Source organism: Mustela putorius, unplaced genomic scaffold (assembly GCF_011764305.1).
Source record: "Mustela putorius furo isolate JIRA1106 unplaced genomic scaffold, ASM1176430v1.1 tig00003862_pilon_pilon_pilon, whole genome shotgun sequence".
In the NCBI taxonomy this organism is placed as follows: Eukaryota; Metazoa; Chordata; class Mammalia; order Carnivora; family Mustelidae; genus Mustela; species Mustela putorius.
Window position 1 is genome coordinate 793,771 of NW_025422014.1, and position 17,937 is coordinate 811,707.

Consider the following 17,937-nt stretch of genomic DNA (forward strand, 5'->3'; position numbering starts at 1 on the left):
TTTTATGTCTCATATATGCCATGTTATTTTGTAAACAATTTGAATATAGCTCCATATTGACTATTGTTTAACTTGTGGCTAATAAAGTGTTTCAAGACTTTATTTATACATGGTTAAAATACAGGATAAAGTAGTAAATCACTTTTCACCGGTACTATGAAACACTGAGCAAACAGTTTCTAATTATGTATCCAGCCATCTAGCTATTAGTGTCTCCTGTTTTTACAACTCTGGGTGTATGTATCCTAATTTTCATTTGGAAATAAAGGTCACCATTTTACAAAGTTCCATTTTAAACATTATATTTCAAATATTTTAATATGTAGGTGTGATGACAAAATCACAAGTTATGGTGCAGTGGGAAAACTGTATGCATTTCCTATTCTCAGTGCTGACAAGTCTATAGAGATTTTCTTCCACTCTTCTTAATGTTCATCTGGTATTTCAGACCAAACATCAGAATCTAGACAAAAAGAGGACTTTTTAGAGGAAAGTTAAATGCTTTCAAGTTTATAGAAAATAAAGTAAGGTCCAATATAACCAGATCCTTCTGGCTGTTTTCACTTTTTTGCAGTCCTTTTCTTGCAAATTTCTTTTTGAGAGTGTGCCTTATCCACTGCTTCATAGAATTATTAAGTTACAAAAGTGAAGAAGTAAAGCAACTTTAAGAGGTCTGGTAAAAAGAGCAAGAATGGAGTAGAAAATTAAACCAAACTCCAGGGCTTCACTCCAGTGCTGGCTTTGATTTTGAATGTAGGTGGCTACCTAATGCGCTGTGATTTCAAGGGCTGCCAAAAAGCCCTCCTGTAAGAAAAATGGAAGTAGAAATCCCTTCCAATTTGTTGGTTGGGGTCCAAACTCATTTTTCTTAAGAATGAGACATTTTTTTTCCTTATAGAAAAAAAATTTAGGCTTGGAATGCCAGACTTCCACCTTTAAAGATGGAGTTCAGGAACTTAAAACTGGCATCTTTTCCTGAGGAATATCAGTACCACACACAAATTCAGATTTTCTGTATCATGTATAATAGATCCTAGAGTTTTTGCATTCTGTATTTTACAGTTCAGTTAGTGTATCAGTTTTTTTTTTGTCTGTTTGTTCTTGGTGCTTAGTATTTTCCCCCATAGTTGTGTTTTACTTATACATTGAGAACATTTTCTCTCCACTGTATTACGCAAAATCTATAGCATCTTGTTTTATTTATTTTTTAAGTATTTTATTTTTATTCATTTGAGAGAAAAAGAGAGAGAGATCACAAGCAGCTGGAGGGGCAGAGGGAGATACAGAAGCAGACTCCCTGCTGAGCAGGGTTACCTTTATGGGGTGTGATCCCAGGACACTAGGATCATGACCTGAGCTGAAGGCAGATGCTTAACTGGCTGAGCCACACAGGTGCCCCTATAGTAGTTTGTTTTAAAGAATTAAAGCGTGTGCTTGGGTGGCTCAGTTAGTTAAGCAACTGCTTTTAGTTTGGTTCATGATTTTAGGGTCCTGGGATCAAGCCCCATGTCGGGATCCCTGCTCATCAGGGAATCTTTCCATCCTCCTCTCCTTTGCATGCTCTCTTTCTCTCTCTCTTTTTCTCTCTCTATCTTAAATAAATGAATAAAATATTTTTAAAAAGAACAAAAGCATATTATGGAAGGCTTTCAGTAGATGCCTGAGGTCTTTAGAAACTACATTAAAAAAACATAATAAAATATTATTTAGATTTTAAGATTTTAAATACTGAAATACAGGGGAAAAACAAAAGATTCTTTAGCTCTGAGTAATTACCTTAAAATGTACCCACGTAGCTCTTAATAATTATTCTAAAAAACTGCCTAGGGAACATTTGACATCCCAGTAAAAAGGTAATTAATCTAAAACATAGGGATCTCATTTTTGAATTTTAATGACAGATACTAAATCACATCCTTATATCAGACTTGGAGGAAGGCAAGGGAGATGGGTATAAGACAGTGAAAGCAGCTAACCCAGATGGTTAAATATAAAACTCCTCTAGTGTCAGTTTTGTTTTTGCTGGACTTGTCTTACTTTTTGGCTTTTAGTAGCCTGTCTCTTCTGGTACTCCAGTTAAATAGGATTCTTTTCTGTACTTCTTAATTTTCTACAATATTTTTTATACTCAGAAAGTGGACCCTATAAATTAGGAGAATTCTAAAGGAGTTTACTTTGTCACTCACTTTAAAAATAAACCTCCACTACTCATCCATACAGTGAAGCTGCATGTCACAGCCTGGCTGGGTCTTAACCTGCCCACTCATCTCAGTGCTATAGTGCAAGCACATGTTACAAATGGGCTGGGTACCAGTCCCACCCATGTCTTCACCACAGATACAGCCCAAACACAGATAAGCATATACAACCAACCCAAGGGACACCTTTTGAGCACCTAGCTCTGGTGGTCAGAGGAGATTGTGCTTCTGGGCACCATGTGACTTGTCCTACATAAGACCATTCCTTCAAGACTGGGAAAATTAGGGGTGCCTGGGTGGCTCAGTGGGTTAAGCCTCTGTCTTCAGCTCAGGTCGTGATCTCAGGATCCTGGAATGGAGCCCTGCAGTGTGCTCTCTGCTCAACAGGGAGCCTGCTTCCTCTTCTCTCTGCCTGCCTCTCTGTCTACTTGTGATCTCTCTCTGTCAAATAAATAAATAAAATCTTTAAAAAAAAAGACTCAGAAAATTAATTGATTTGTGTAGTATGTAGAGCCAAACACAGACAGGGAAAATAAGAAAAAACACACACAAAGAAAGACCAAATATCAGGGAAAAAAGATACACTAATGTAATGGAGATAAACAATCTACTTGATAAAGTTTTCAAAGTAATACCTATAAAAATGCTTATTAAACATGGAAAACAATGAATTAACACAGTGAAATTCTTATTAAAAAATAAGATATGTAAGAAAGTTCCAAACAGATGTTACAGAGCTAAAGAATAAATTAACTAAACTGAAAAATACGCTAGAGAGCTTCAACAGGATAGTGGGTGAAGCTGAAGACCAAATCCATGAGCTGAAAGGCAAATCAACAGAACTAATTCAGACAGAGCCAGAAAAAAGATGGTAACTTAAGGGACATTTATGACAATATAAAGGGAATAACATTTACATTATAATTCCTGGAAGAGGAGAGGCATAGAGAAAGAGTCAATTTCTTATTTGAAGAAATAATGATTGAAAATTTATGTAATCTGGGGAATGAAACAAACAGGTTTAGAAAGCCCAGAGTCTCAAACAAAATGAACCAAAAAATATGCACACTGAGACATATCATATTTGAAATGGTGAAAGTTAAAGATACAGAATGAGTCTTAAAAGCAACAAGAGAAAAACAACTTCTTACATACAAAGGAAATCTGAAAGAATACCAGGTTTTTTTTTACCTCCAGAAATTTTGTAAGCCAGAAGAGAGTGGCACAATATATTCAAAGGGCTGAAAGCAAAAACTTCCAACCAAAAATTATCTACCTGACAAGGTTAACATTCTGAATTAGAGGAGAGATCAAGAACTTTCCAGATAAGCAAAACCTAAAGTAGTTTATCACCACTAAACTGACCTTACAAACAAAGTTAAAGAGACTTCTCTAAACTGAAAGAAAATGGTACTCAATTACAAACAAGAATACATACAAAACTAAAGATCTCACTGAAAAGGTAATTATATAGTAAAGGTAGCTGGTCAATCACTTACAAAACAAGTATGAAAGTTAAAATTTAAAAATAGTAAAATTAACTGATAGTACAACAACTACTTAAAGAATGCATAAAATAAAAATATGTAAGAGGCACCTGGGTGGCTCAGTTGGTTGAGCATCCAACTCTTGATATCAGCTCAAGTCATGGTTTCAGGGGTGTAGGATTAAGCCCTACATTGGGCTCTGCACTCATCACAGAGTCTGCCTGCCCTTCTCCCTCTGCTCATCCCCCTGCTGTTCTCTCTATCTCTAAAATAAATAAATAAAATGTTTTTTTTAATATGTAAAATGTGATATCACAAACAACAACAGAAAATATGGGGGAAGATAAAAAACTTTAGTTTGGGAATGTGTTCAAATTTAAGTTGCTATGAACTCAAACCAGACATTATATACATAGGAAGTTGTATGTGAACCTTATAGGAACCATAAAGCAGAAGTCTGCAGTAAAAATACAAAAGAAAATGAAAGAGAAATCTAAATATAACAACAAAGGAAGCCATCAAACCTTAAGGAAAGAGAAAAAGACAAAAGGAACACAGAAGAACTACAGAAACATCCAGAAAATAATGAAGTGTCAATAAGTACATACCTATCGTAGTTACTTTAAATATAAATGAACTAAACTCTTTAATCAAAAGACTGAGTGGTTGAATGGATTAAAGCAAACAAACAAACAAACAAAGACCCTTCTATATGCTTCCCATGAGAGACACACTTCAGAAGTAAGGACAATGCAGATTGAAAGTGAAGGAATAGATAAAGATATTCCATATAAATCAAATAAAAAGAAAAATCATGTATTCTAGTCAGCAGCAAAATAGACTTTAAAGACTGTAATAATAGACAAAGAAAGGCACATAACAATAAAGGGGTCAACCAAACAAGGGGACAAAACGTTTGTAAATATATGTATATGCACACATCAAAGAAACACCAAAATATATAAAACAAATACTAATGGGCATAAAAGGGAAAAAAAATAACAGTGATGCAATTTGAACTACCCACTTACATTAAAACAGATCATCCAAAGAGACAGTTAATGAGGAAATAGCGTCCTTAAATGACACATTAGGCCAGACAGATTTAATAGATAGAACATTGCATCCAAAAGCAACAAATATACATTATTTTCAATTGCACTTAGAATTTTCTTCATTATAGATAACATGTTAAATCACCAAAGAAGTCTTAATAACTTCAGGAAGACTTAAATTGTATCACACATATTCTCTGACAATGGTATGAAGCCAGAAATAAATTACAAGAAAAAAATGGAAAAAAAAAATAGAGATAAAACAACATGCTTCTGAACAACCAATGGGTCACTGAAGTAATCAATGAAGAAATTTTGAGAAAACCTAGAAATAAGTAAAAATAGATTTATGAAATACAAAAATCCAGGAGATGCAACAAAAGTATTGCTAGAGAGAAGGTCATAGTAATTCAGCCCTACCTCTAAAAACTAGAACTAGCTGATATAAACAATCTAACTCTATACCTAAATAAGCTAGAAACAGAGTAATAGATGAAATTCAAATTCAGAAGAAGAAAGGAAATAATATAAAAGTGGAAATAAATGAAATAGAGACTAAAAATAAAACAGGAAAGATTAATGAAGCTAAGAGCAGTTTCTTTTCAAAGATAAACAAAATTGATCAACCCTTAGCTAGAATCTCCAAGAAAAAAAGATAGGTTAAATAAATAAAACCAGAAATGAAAGAAGTTACAACAGACATCACAGAAGGACAAAGGATCATAAGAAACTCCTACTAATATACACCAGCAATTTGGACAACATGGAAGAAATAGATAAGTTCCTAGAAATAGATAATTTTTCCAGACTCAATCATGAGGAATTAGAAATTCTGAATAGATAGATTACTTGTTAGGAAATTGAATCAATAATTTAAAATCTCCCACCATATAAAAGTCCAGGACCAGATGAATTTACTAGTCAACTCGAACAAACATTGGAAGAATGTTTAATATCTACCCTCAAAATCTCCCCCAAAATTTGAAAACACTTCCAAAGTTCTTTTACAATACCAGCATTACCATAAAACCAAAATTTGACAAAAACACCCTAAAGAAAATAGATTACATGTCAATGTGCCTGGTGAATATACTTGCAAAAATACTTAAATTATTAGCAAATCAAATCCAACAATACCTTAAAAGAATGATGCACCATGATCAAGTGGGATTTATTCCAAGGATGCAAGAATTGTTCAACATCTGCAATCAACATGATACATTACATTAACAAGATGAAGAATAAAATTACATGGATTAAAAGATCATATATGATCACAGATGCAGAAAAATAATTTGACAGTATTCAATATTAATTTATGATAAAATAAAGAGGGTATGGAAGGAATGCTCTTAAATATAATTCAGGCAATATATGATAAACCCACAGCTAACCTCATACTCAGTGGTGAAAAGATGATTTTCTTCAAAGATCAGGAAAAAGACAAGAATGCTTACACTTCCTACTTTTATTCAACATAGTTTCATAAGTCCTAGCCAGAACAATTACATAAGAAAAATAAAAAGGCATCCAAAACAGAAAGGAAGTAAAACTGTCAGTATCTGCAAATGACAAATACTTTCTACTTTATATAGAAAATCCAAAATACTCTACCCCTCCCCAAGAAAAAGCTAATAAATGAATTCAGTGAAGTCCTAGGATAGAAAATCAACATGCAGAAATCTGTGTTTTTTCTTGTTTACAAAAAATCAGAGGAAAATGAAAATAATACTTTTAACATTACACCAAAAATAAAATATTTAGGATATATTTAACCAAGGAAGTAAATTATGAAAAGTAAATTATGAAAATTATAACAGTGCTGAAAGAACTTAAAGATGACACAAATAGATGGAAAGATATTCTGAGAAAAGGAAGATGACAGCAAAGTAAGAGGATCCTAGGCTTACCTCATCCCATGAATACAGCTAAATAACTATCAAATCATCCTAAATAGCACAGAAAGACATGAAGACTGACAGAACAAATTCTACAACAAAATGGAGAGAAGCAGCCACACTGAATAATGTAGGATGTACAGATACACAGTATGAGAGAGAAAGAGATCATGGACTCTGAAGTGAGGAGGGAGCTATGGTCATAGAGAAGGCTGAGAGACAGACTAACACACAAGGGAGTGCATTTAGAAAATGAATCCCCATAGGAATCAGCTCAGAAAGCCAGAGGGACTGAATTTCATGACTTTTAGCAACCAGTGGGGCTTAAAATCTGGAGTTCAAAAAGTCAAGGGGTTTGACTCAGGGAGACCCCTGAGGCAGAGTGGCCACACTTGAAGAGAAAGAAGGGCAAAGAGCCTGAGGATATATAGCATGGCAGCAACAACCTGAAGAACACCTGGACACACAGTGGGGAGATTATTTGCTCATTTCAGAGAATGTCCCTGAGAAGCAGCATTTATGGAGAGACCCCTACAGAAACAAATGAATGACAAGTGCCATTTCCCTCCCCTGCAATTCAGTATAAGCAGAAAACCACTTGCAGGAACTAACATATCACCAACACCCATTACCTAACTTACTTAATATAAATTAAGCCCTGCCATACCATACTTTAATGGATCCATGCTTTCCAGTCACCCTTGCCTCAGATCCATTGTGGCAAGGCCTCCTTCCCCAGAAGACCTGCCTATACCCCTGAAAACACCACATCTCCCCACTCCGGAGTTTGGCAGAGCTTCAGTTCTGGTGGTGGTGGCAACAGATCTCATTTCAGAAGCAAATCAGAATGCACTTGTTAAAATCCACCACATTCAGGTCAGGGACCAAACATTGCCCACAACAGGCAAAGAAAGCTTCTGCAGACAACTGGGCCTGAAAGCTAAAACAGCCAGGACAAAAGAGCAGAAAACATGCAGCACACATTGGAGACGCTTCTGCAAGTTCCAGGCCCTGGAGAACAGGGGACACTATATGACAGGAAACTACAGGACCTCTTCTTCATAACCCTCAAGTACAGGAGATGTAGCTGACTTTCCTAATGCACACACACACACACACACACACACACAGATAAATTCACAGAGACTTAGATAAAATGAGAAAACAGAGGGATTTGTCACAAATGAATGAACAGGAGAAGGCCATGGCCAGAAATCTAAGTGAAACAGAAATAAGTAACATGCCTGATAGAGTATAAAGCATTGATCCTAAAGATATTCACTGGACATGAGAAAAGACCAGAAGACATTAGTGAGACCCTTAACACAGAAATAAAAAAGAACCAATTACAGATGAAGAGTGCAATAAGTGAGATTAGAAACAGGCTTACTGCAATAAACACCAGGCTCAAAAAAGCAGAGAAAGGAAGTAATGACCTACAAGACAGACTAATGGAAATTAATCAAGCAGACCAAAAGAAAGAAAGAAAAAAAGGATTATGCAACACGTGAACAAACTTAGGGAACTCAGTGACTCCATCAAACATAAAAACATTCATATAATAGTACCAGCAAAAGAGAGAGAAAAGGGGGCAGAAATTTTATTTAAAAAGATAATAGATAAAAACATTCTTAATCTGGTGAAGGAAAGAGATATCCAGATCCATGAGACATAGATAATCCCTGCCAAAAAATAACAAAAGCAGATCCACACTGAGATATATTATAATTAATAATGTAATGGAAAATACGGAGATATAGTAAAAATTAAAAAAAGAAAATTAAAAACAGACAAAAGAAGAAAGTTACATACGTGGGAAACGACATAAGAAAATTAGCAGATATTTCACCAGAAACTTTGCAAGCAAGAAGAGAGTGGCATGATATATATGAAAAGTCTGTGACCAAGAATACTCTATCCAGGAAAGCTAACATTCAAATTAGAAAGAGAAATAAAGAAATTCTGAGACAAACAAAAGGAAAAGGAGTTTGTAACCACTAAACCAGCCCTGCAAGAAATATTAAAGGGGACTCTTTAAGTGGAAAGGGGAGACCAAAAATGACAGTATAAAAATAGGAAACAGGGGCTTCCAGGTGGCTCAGTGGGTTAAGCCTCTGCCTTCAGGTCAGGTCATGATCTCAGAGTCCTGGGATCGAGCCCTGCATCAGGCTCTCTGCTCTCTCTCTGTCTGCCTCTCTGCCTACTTATGATCTCTCTCTGTCAAATAAATAAGCAAAATCTTTAAAAAAAATAGGAAACATAAAACCAGTGAAAATGAATATTTCTATAAAATAATCAGTGAAAAATCTCAAACATACAAGGATGCAAAATATGACAACACAATCCTCAAGGATGGGTAACAGAGGAGAAAGGAATGGGCTCAGACTTAAACACATCAACTTAATATAAACTATTATATGCAGAAGAGATTATATAAATACATCATGGTAATCATATATTAAAAGCCACTAATAAAAATGCAAATAATAAAGAGAATGAAATCCAAATATATCACTAAAGAAAGTCAACAAAACATGAAAAGAAAAGACAAGAAAGGATCAGAGAAAACAGTCAAAAACAACTGCAAAGTAAGTATTAAAATTACAATAAATACATGTCCATCAATAATTATAATAAATGTAAATTAACTAAATGCTCCAATCAAAAGATATATCCTGACAGAATAGATTAAAAAAAAGAAGACCCAAGTATATGTTGCATACAAGACCTATGTTAGACCTAAGGACACCTAAAGAGAGAAAATAAGGAGATGGAGAAATATTTGTCATGAAAATGTATGTCAAAATAAAGTGAAACTATTAATACTTACCTCAGAAAAAACAAACTTTAGGACAAAGACTGTAACAAAAGACAAGGAAGAACACTATATAATAATAAAGGGGACAATACAACAATAAGAAATAACAATAGTAAATATTTATGCATGCAACATGGGAGCACCTAAATACATCAAACAGTAAATAACAAATAAATGAAGTAATTTCTAAAAATAAAGTAATAGTATAGGGCATTAACACTTACATAAATAGATAATCTAAAAGGAAAATACAAAAGCAGACAATGGGTTTGAATAATACACTTGCAACAGATGGATTTAACAGATATATTCAGAACATTTCATCATAAAAAAGCAGAATTCACACTGTTTTCAAGTGTACATAGAGCTTTCTGCAGAATAGATGACATACTAGGCCACAGCACAAGTATCAGTGAATTAAAAAGATTGAATTCCTACTATGCATTTTTTCTGATCACAACAGTATGAAAGTTGAAGTCAACAACAACCACAAAACAACAACAACAATAAAAAGCTAGAAAGAACACAAATATATGGCAGTTAAATAAGATGCTACAAAACAATGACTAGGTCAACCAAGAAATAAAATAAGTTAAAAAGTGCATGGAAACAAATGAAATTGAAAACACAGTGGTTCAAATTTGGATGCAGTGAAAGTGGTACTAAGAGGGAAGTTTATAACAATAAAGGCTTACCTCAAGAAGTAAGAAATATATCAACTAAACAACCTAACATTATAGCTAAAAGAGATAGAAAATGATCAGCAAACAAAACATAAAATCAACAGAAGGAAGAAAATAATAAAGATTAGAACAGAAATGAATGATACAGAAATTTAAAAAACAATGAAAAGATAAATGAAATGAAGAGATAGTCTTTGAAAAATCCAACAAAATTGATAAACCTCTAGCCAGACATACAAAGAAAAAAAAAGAGAGAAAGGACATAAATAAAAAAAATTATAAGTGAGAGAGGAGAAATAATGACCAACACTGTAGAAATAAAACACTACAGGAGAATATTATGAAAAAACTATATAAGATCAAATTAGACAACGTAGAAGAAAAGGATAAATTCCTAAAAATATATAACCTACCAAAACTGAAACAGAAAAAAATCATACAGACCAATTCCCAGCAAATAAATTAACTCAGTAATCAAAAAATTCCCAACAAGCTAAAGTCTCAGACCACATGTCTTTATAGGCAAATTCTACCAAACATTTAAAGAAGAGTTAGCACTTACACTTCACAAAGTATTCTAAAAAATAGAAATGAAAAGGAAACCTCCAAACCCATTCTATGAGGCCAGTATTACCCTGATACTAAAATCAGATAAAGGCATCACTAAAAAAGAGAACTATAGACAAAGATCCTGATGAACAAGATGCAACAATCCTGAACAAAATACTAGCAAACTAAATCCAAAAATACATTAAAAAAAATCATTCATCACAATCAAGCGGGATTTACTCCTGGATTGCAAGTGGGATTTACCCTTGGATTGCAAGTGTGCAGAGATCAGTCAACATGACACATCACATCAATAACCGAGAGGATAAGAACCATATGACCATTTCAATAGAGTCAGAAAAAGCATTTGACAAAGTATAACATCCATCCATAATAAAACTCTCAACAACAAAGGTTTGAGGAAATATACCTCAACATAATAAAGGTGTCATATGAAAAATCCATAGCTAATATCATTCTTAATGGAGATAAACAGAGAGCTTTTCCCCTAAAGTCAGGAATTTGGCTAAGATGACCACTCTCACCATTTTTGTTCACCATAGTACTGGAAGCCCTAGCCAGAGCATCAGACAACAAAAAGAAATAAGAGGCATCTAAACCAGTAAGAAGTAGTAAAAGTTTCATTATTTGGAGATGACATGATAGAATATATAGGAAACCCAAAAGTCTCCACCAAAAAATGTTAGAATCAATAAATTAATTCAGTAAACTCACAGGATACAAAATCAACGTACAGAAATCTATTTCATTTCTATATACCAATAATGAAACAGCAGAAAGAGAAATTAAGAAAACAATCCCAGGGACGCCTGGGTGGCTCAGTTGGTTGAGCAGCTGCCTTCGGCTCAGGTCATGATCCGAGCGTCCTGGGATCGAGTCCAGCGTCGGGCTCCTTGCTCGGCTGGGAGCCTGCTTCTCCCTCTGCCTCTGCCTGCCATTCTGTCTGCCTGTGCTCTCCCCCACCGCATAAATAAATAAAATCTTTAAAAAAAAAAGAAAAGAAAACAATCCCATTTATAATTGTCCCAAAAATATTAAGATACCAATGATAAACATAACCAAAGATGTAAAAGACTTATACTTTGAAAATTATAAAACCCTGACAAAAGAAATTGAAGATGATATAAGAAATGAAAAGACATTTCATACTCATAGATTGAAATAGCAAATATTGTTAAAATGTCTATATTTTCCAAAGCAATCTACAGATTTAATGCTATACCTATCAAAATACCAGCAGCATTATTCATAGAAATACAAAAACAATCCTACAATTTAGAAAGAACCAAAAAAGACCCAGAATACCCAAAGCAATTTTCAAAGAGAACAGTAAAACTGGAGACATCCCAGTTCTGGACTTCAAATTATATTACAAAGCTGTAGTAATCCAAATATTATGGAACTGGCACAAAAATATACATATAGATCAATAAGACAGAATAGAAAAATGCAGAAATAATCCAAAATTATATGGTCGATTAGTTTTTGACAAGGAGGAAATAATATCCAATGGGAAAAAGACAGTCTCTTCAACAAATTGTGTTGGGAAAACTGGACAACAACATGCAAAAGAAGGACCACTTTCTTACATCATACACAAAAATAAATTCAAATATATTAAATACTTTAATGTGAGATCTGAGCCAATAAAATTCCTGGAAAAAATACATTCCATATCTTTTCTGACATTGGCCATAGCAACTATTTTCTAGATAGGCCTCCTGAGGCAAAGTTAATAAAAGCAAAAATAAGTGGGGTGCCTGGTTGGCTCAGCTGTTAAGCATCTGCCTTTGGTTCAGGTCATGATCCCAGGGTCCTGGGATCAAGCCCTGCATCGGGCTCCTGGCTCAGTGGGGAGTCTGTTTCTCCCTCTCCTGCTCCCCTTGCTTGTATTCCCTCCCTCACTGTCTTTCTCTCTGTCAAATTAATAAAAAAAAAAATCTTAAAAGAAAGCAAAAATAAACTATTGGGAATTCATTTTTTAAAAGTTTCTGTACAGCGAAGGAAACAGTCAACAAAACTAAAAGGCAAGTTACAGAATGTAAGATATTTGCAAATGATATATGCAGTAAATGATTAGTATCCAAAATATATAGGGAACTGATAAAACTCAACATTGCAAAGACAAATAGTCCAATTAAAAAATAGGCAGAAGACATTATATTTTGTCAAAGAAACATGTGTTTTTCCAAAGAAGACATACAGATATCTAACAGACTTACAGAAAGATTCTCACCATCACTTATGATCAGGGAAATGCAAATAAAAACTACCATGAAATATCAGCTCACATCTGTCAGAACAGCTAAAATCAACAACACAAGAAAGAACAAGTGTGGTAAGGCTATGGAGAAAAAGGAACACTCCTGAACTTTTCATGGGAATGCAAACTGGTGCAGCCACTGTGTAAAACAGTATGGACATTCCGCAAAAAATTAAAAATAGAAAAACCCAGGATGCCTGAGTGCTGCAGTTGGCTAAACATCCAACACTGGATTTCAGTTCAAGTCATGATCTCAGGGTTGTGAGCATAAGCATGGAGCATACTTAAGAGTATGTCTCTCCCTCTCCCTCTGCCCTTCTCTGCTCTTTCTCAAAAATAAATAAATAAATAAATAAGTAAATTAATTAATTAAAAATAGAAACTCCCTATGATCCAACAGTTGCACTATTGGGTATTTGCCAAAAGAATACAAAAACACTAGTTTAAAAGGATACATGGACTCTTGTTTATAACATTATCTATAATAGCCAAGTTATGGAAGCAGCCAAAGTATCCTTTGATTAATAAATGGATAAAGAAGTGGTACACACATACACACACACATAGAGGAATATTATTCAGCCATAAAAAGAGTGAAATCTAGCCATTTCAGCTCTGGGTGTTTAACCAGAGTAAAAAATGCTCATTCAACGTCACTCATCATCAGGGAAATACAAATCAAAACTACAATGAGATAACACTTACATCTTTCGGGATGGTTAAAATCAACAACACAAGAAACGACAGAAGTTGGTGAGGATGTGAGGATGTGAAGAGGAAGAACCCTCTTACCCTATTGGTGGCAATGCAAAAGTGGGACAGCCACCCTGGAAAACAATTTGGAGGTTCCTCAAAAAATGAAAAATAGAATTACCCAGCAATTGCACTACAATCCAGCAATTGCACTACAAGGTATTTACAAAAAAAAAAAAAAAGAAAAGAAGAAAGAAGAAAAAACCAAAAATACTAATTTAAAGGGAGACATGCACCTGAATTTTTTTTGTTGTTGCTTTTTAAAGATTTTTTTTAATCCATATATTTGAGGAGGGGGAGAGAGTTGGGGCGGGGAGGAGCAAAGGGAGAGATACAAGCAGATTCATTGCTGAGTGCAGAGCATGACACAAGGCTCCATCTCATGACCCTGAGATCATGACCTGAGTGGAAACCAAGAATCAGATGCTTAACTTACTGGGCCACCCAGGCGCCCACACCCAGATGTTTATAGCAGCATTATCTACAAAAGCCAAATCATGGACACAGCCCAAGTGTCCATAGGCTGATGAATGGCTAAGGAAGAGGTCTCTCACACACACACACACACACACACACAGCAGAATATTACTCAGCCATAACAAATAATGAAATCTTGGCATTTACAATGACATGGATGGAGTTAGAGAGTGTTACGCTAAGTGAAATAAGCCAGTCAGAGAAAGATAAATACCATGTGGTTTCACCAATATATGGAATGAGAAAACAAAAAAATGGAGCAAAGGAGAAAAAGAGAGAGGGGGCAAATCAAGAAACAGATCCTTAATTATAGAGGATAAATGAACAATTACTCGAAGGGAGTGGGGTAGGGAGTTGGTTTAATAGGTTTTGGGGATTAAGGGGTGCTCATGTGATGAGCACTGGGTGCTATATGGAAATGTTAAAGCACTATATATTGTACACTTGAAAGAAGCATTATACTCTGTGTTAACTATCTGGACTTTAAAAAAAAAAAACTTTTAAAAAATAAAGGGTATTTAGAGTGCCCCCCAATAAAGAAATGAAGGCCCAGATAAATTGACTTTCTCATGGTCACACAGACATCCAATGGCAGATATGGAACAAGAGCTCAAGACTTCTCACTCTTAATCTGATTTTCATTACAATGAAGTTGGCTTTGCTATGACGAATTTAAAGAAATTCATCACAGTTTATATTTTCAAATCAATGTTACCTTCAAACGGTGACTTTGCAAAGATAGATGCTCAGCCTAGTGATGCTGAATTTTGAGAAATATTCTCATAATTTATTCTTTGGAATTATCTTTGGGACTCCTTTGAGCTAATCAAGAAAAGGAGGGGGAAATAAATCATAACATAGTCTTTTAACTATAGAGAACACACTGAGGGTTGCCGGAGAGGAGACAGGCTGGGAGGTTGTGTGGAATATGTGATGGTATTAAGGAGGGCATTTGTGATGAGCACTGGGTATTGTATGTAAGTGATGAATCATTGAATTCTACACCTGTCACTAATATTACATTGTATGTCAACTAGCTGGAATTTAAAAACTTCGAAGAAAAAAAAAAAAGAAAAGAAAAATGAATGTTCCCACGCACTTTGCTTTTGATAAAAAATGACCGTGTCCTGGGATTGAGCCCAGCCTGCATCACGCTCTCTGTTCAGCAGAGCTGTTTCTCCCTTTTTTTCAGTGTTCTGTTCTCCTTCTGTTCTCTCTCTCTCTTCCTCACTCCCTCTCCGTCTTTCTCTCCCCTCTCAAAAAAATAAGCGAAACCTTAAAAAAAAAATATGTCCTTTGCAAATATCTTTCCCCATTCCAAAGCTTGCCTTTGAGATTTATTGATGGTTTACTTCATGGTGCAAAAAGCGTTTTATCTTGATGAAGTCCCTGTAGTTCATTTTTGCTTTTGTTTCCCTTGCCACAGGAGACCTATATAGTAACAAGGTGCTATGGCCAATATCAAAAAGGTTGCTCCTTGTTTTCATCTCTAGGATTTTGATGGTATCCTGTCTCACCTATAGGTCTTTCATCCATTTTGAATTTATTTATGTTTATGCTGTAAGAAGTGGTTCCCTTCCTTCCTTCCTTCCTTCCTTCCTTCCTTCCTTCCTTCCTTTCTCTCTCTCTCTCTCTCTTTCTTTCTTTCTTTCTTTCTTTCTTTTATTTCTTCTTTTCTTTTCCAGTTTTCCCAACACCATTTGCTGAAGAGACTGTCTTTTTCCCACTGGATATTATTTACTCCTTTCTCAAAGATGAATTAACCATATGATTTTGGATTTATTTCTGGGTTTTCTATTTTGTTCCATTGATCTATGTGTCTGTTTTTGTACTAGTAGCATAATGTCTTGTTCACTACAGCTTTGTAATATAACTTGATGTTTGGAATTGTGATGTGTCCAGGTTTCTTTTCTTTTTCAAGATTGCTTTGGCTATTCAGCTCTTCAGGGTATTTTTGTGGTTCCATAAAAATTTCAGGATTGTATGTTCTAGGTCTATGAAAAATGGTGGTGGTATTTTGACAGGGATTGCTTTAAATATGTACATTTATTTGGATAGTATAGACATTTTAATGTTTGTATTCCAACCCATAAACATGGATTGTCTCTATATTTCATTGTGTCATTTTCGATTTCTTTCATTATTGGTTGTAGTTCTCAGAGTACAGATCTTTCATATTTTTGTTTAGGTTTATTTTTAGGTATCCCATTGGTTTTGTTGCAATTGTAAATGGGATTGATTATTGAATTTCTCTTCTTTCTTTCTTTTTTTTAATTGTTTTATTTTTTATAAACATGTATTTTTATCCCCAGGGGTACAGGTCTGTGAATCGCCAGGTTTACACATTTCACAGCACTCACCAAAGCACATACCCTCCCCAATGTCCATAACCCACACCCCTTCTCCCAACCCCCCTTCCCCCAGCAACCCTCAGTTTGTTTTGTGAGATTAAGAGTCACTTATGGTTTGTCTCCCTCCCAATCCCATCTTGTTTCATTGATTCTTCTCCTACCCACTTAAGCCCCCATGTTGCATCACCACTTCCTCATATCAGGGAGATCATATGATAGTTGTCTTTCTCCAATTGACTTATTTCACTAAGCATGATACGCTCTAGTTCCATCCATGCTGTCGCAAATGGCAAGATTTCATTTCTTTTGATGGCTGCATAGTATTCCATTGTGTATATATACCACCTCTTCTTGATCCATTCATCTGTTGATGGACATCTAGGTTCTTTCCATAGTTTGGCTATTGTGGACATTGGTGCAATAAACATTCAGGTGCACGTGCCCCTTTGGATCACTACATTTGTATCTTTAGGGTAAATACCCAGTAGTGCAATTGCTGGGTCATAGGGCAGTTCTATTTTCAACATTTTGAGGAACCTCCCTCCATGCTGTTTTCCAGAGTGGTTGCACCAGCTTGCATTCCCACCAACAGTGTAGGAGGGTTGCCCTTTCTCCGCATCCTCGACAGCATCTGTCATTTCCTGACTTGTTGATTTTAGCCACTCTGACTGGTGTGAGGTGATATCCATTATGGGTTTGATTTATATTTCCCTGATGCCAAGTGATATGGAGCACTTTTTAATATGTCTGTTGGCCATCAGGATGTCTTCTTTGCGGAAATGTCTGTTCATGTCCTCTGCCCATTTCTTGATTGGATTGTTTGTTATTTGGGTGTTGAGTTTGCTAAGTTCTTTATAGATTTTGGACACTAGTCCTTTATCTGATATGTCATTTGCAAATATCTTCTCCCATTCTGTCAGTTGTCTTTTGATTTTGTTAACTGTTTCCTTTGCTGTGAAAAAGCTTTTGATCGTGATGAAATCCCAATAGTTCATTTTTGCCCTTGCTGCCCTTGCCTTTGGCAATGTTCCTAGGAAGATGTTGCTGCGGCTGAGGTTGAAGAGGTTGCTGCCTGTGTTCTCCTCAAGGATTTGGAAGGATTCCTTTCTCACATTGAGGTCCTTCATCCATTTTGAGTCTAGTTTTGTGTGTGGTGTAAGGAAATGGTCCAATTTCATTTTTCTGCATGTGGCTGTCCAATTTTCTCAACAGCATTTATTGAAGAGGCTGACTTCTTTCCATTGGACATTCTTTCCTGCTTTGTCGAAGATTAGTTGACCATATTGTTGAGGGTCTATTTCTGGGATCTCTATTCTGTTCCATTGATCCATGTGTCTGTTTTTGTGCCAGTACCATGCTGTCTTGATGATGACAGCTTTGTAAT

The 17,937-nt window shown here is 35.3% G+C and overlaps 1 protein-coding gene across 2 annotated transcripts in view; it reads right to left on the minus strand.

Moving 5' to 3' along the window:
• Positions 1-17,937, minus strand: part of GPR174 (G protein-coupled receptor 174) — a 71,398-nt gene that overhangs the window by 13,168 nt on the left and 40,293 nt on the right. Inside the window, exon 1 of one of the 2 annotated variants that reach the window (XM_013048175.2) lies at positions 5,878-5,919. The exons of the other annotated variant lie outside the window; for it this stretch is intronic. The gene's annotated coding sequence lies outside the window, so the exon portion shown is untranslated. Of the gene's footprint in view, positions 1-5,877; positions 5,920-17,937 lie in introns of those variants that run through there. 2 annotated transcript variants of the gene reach the window in all.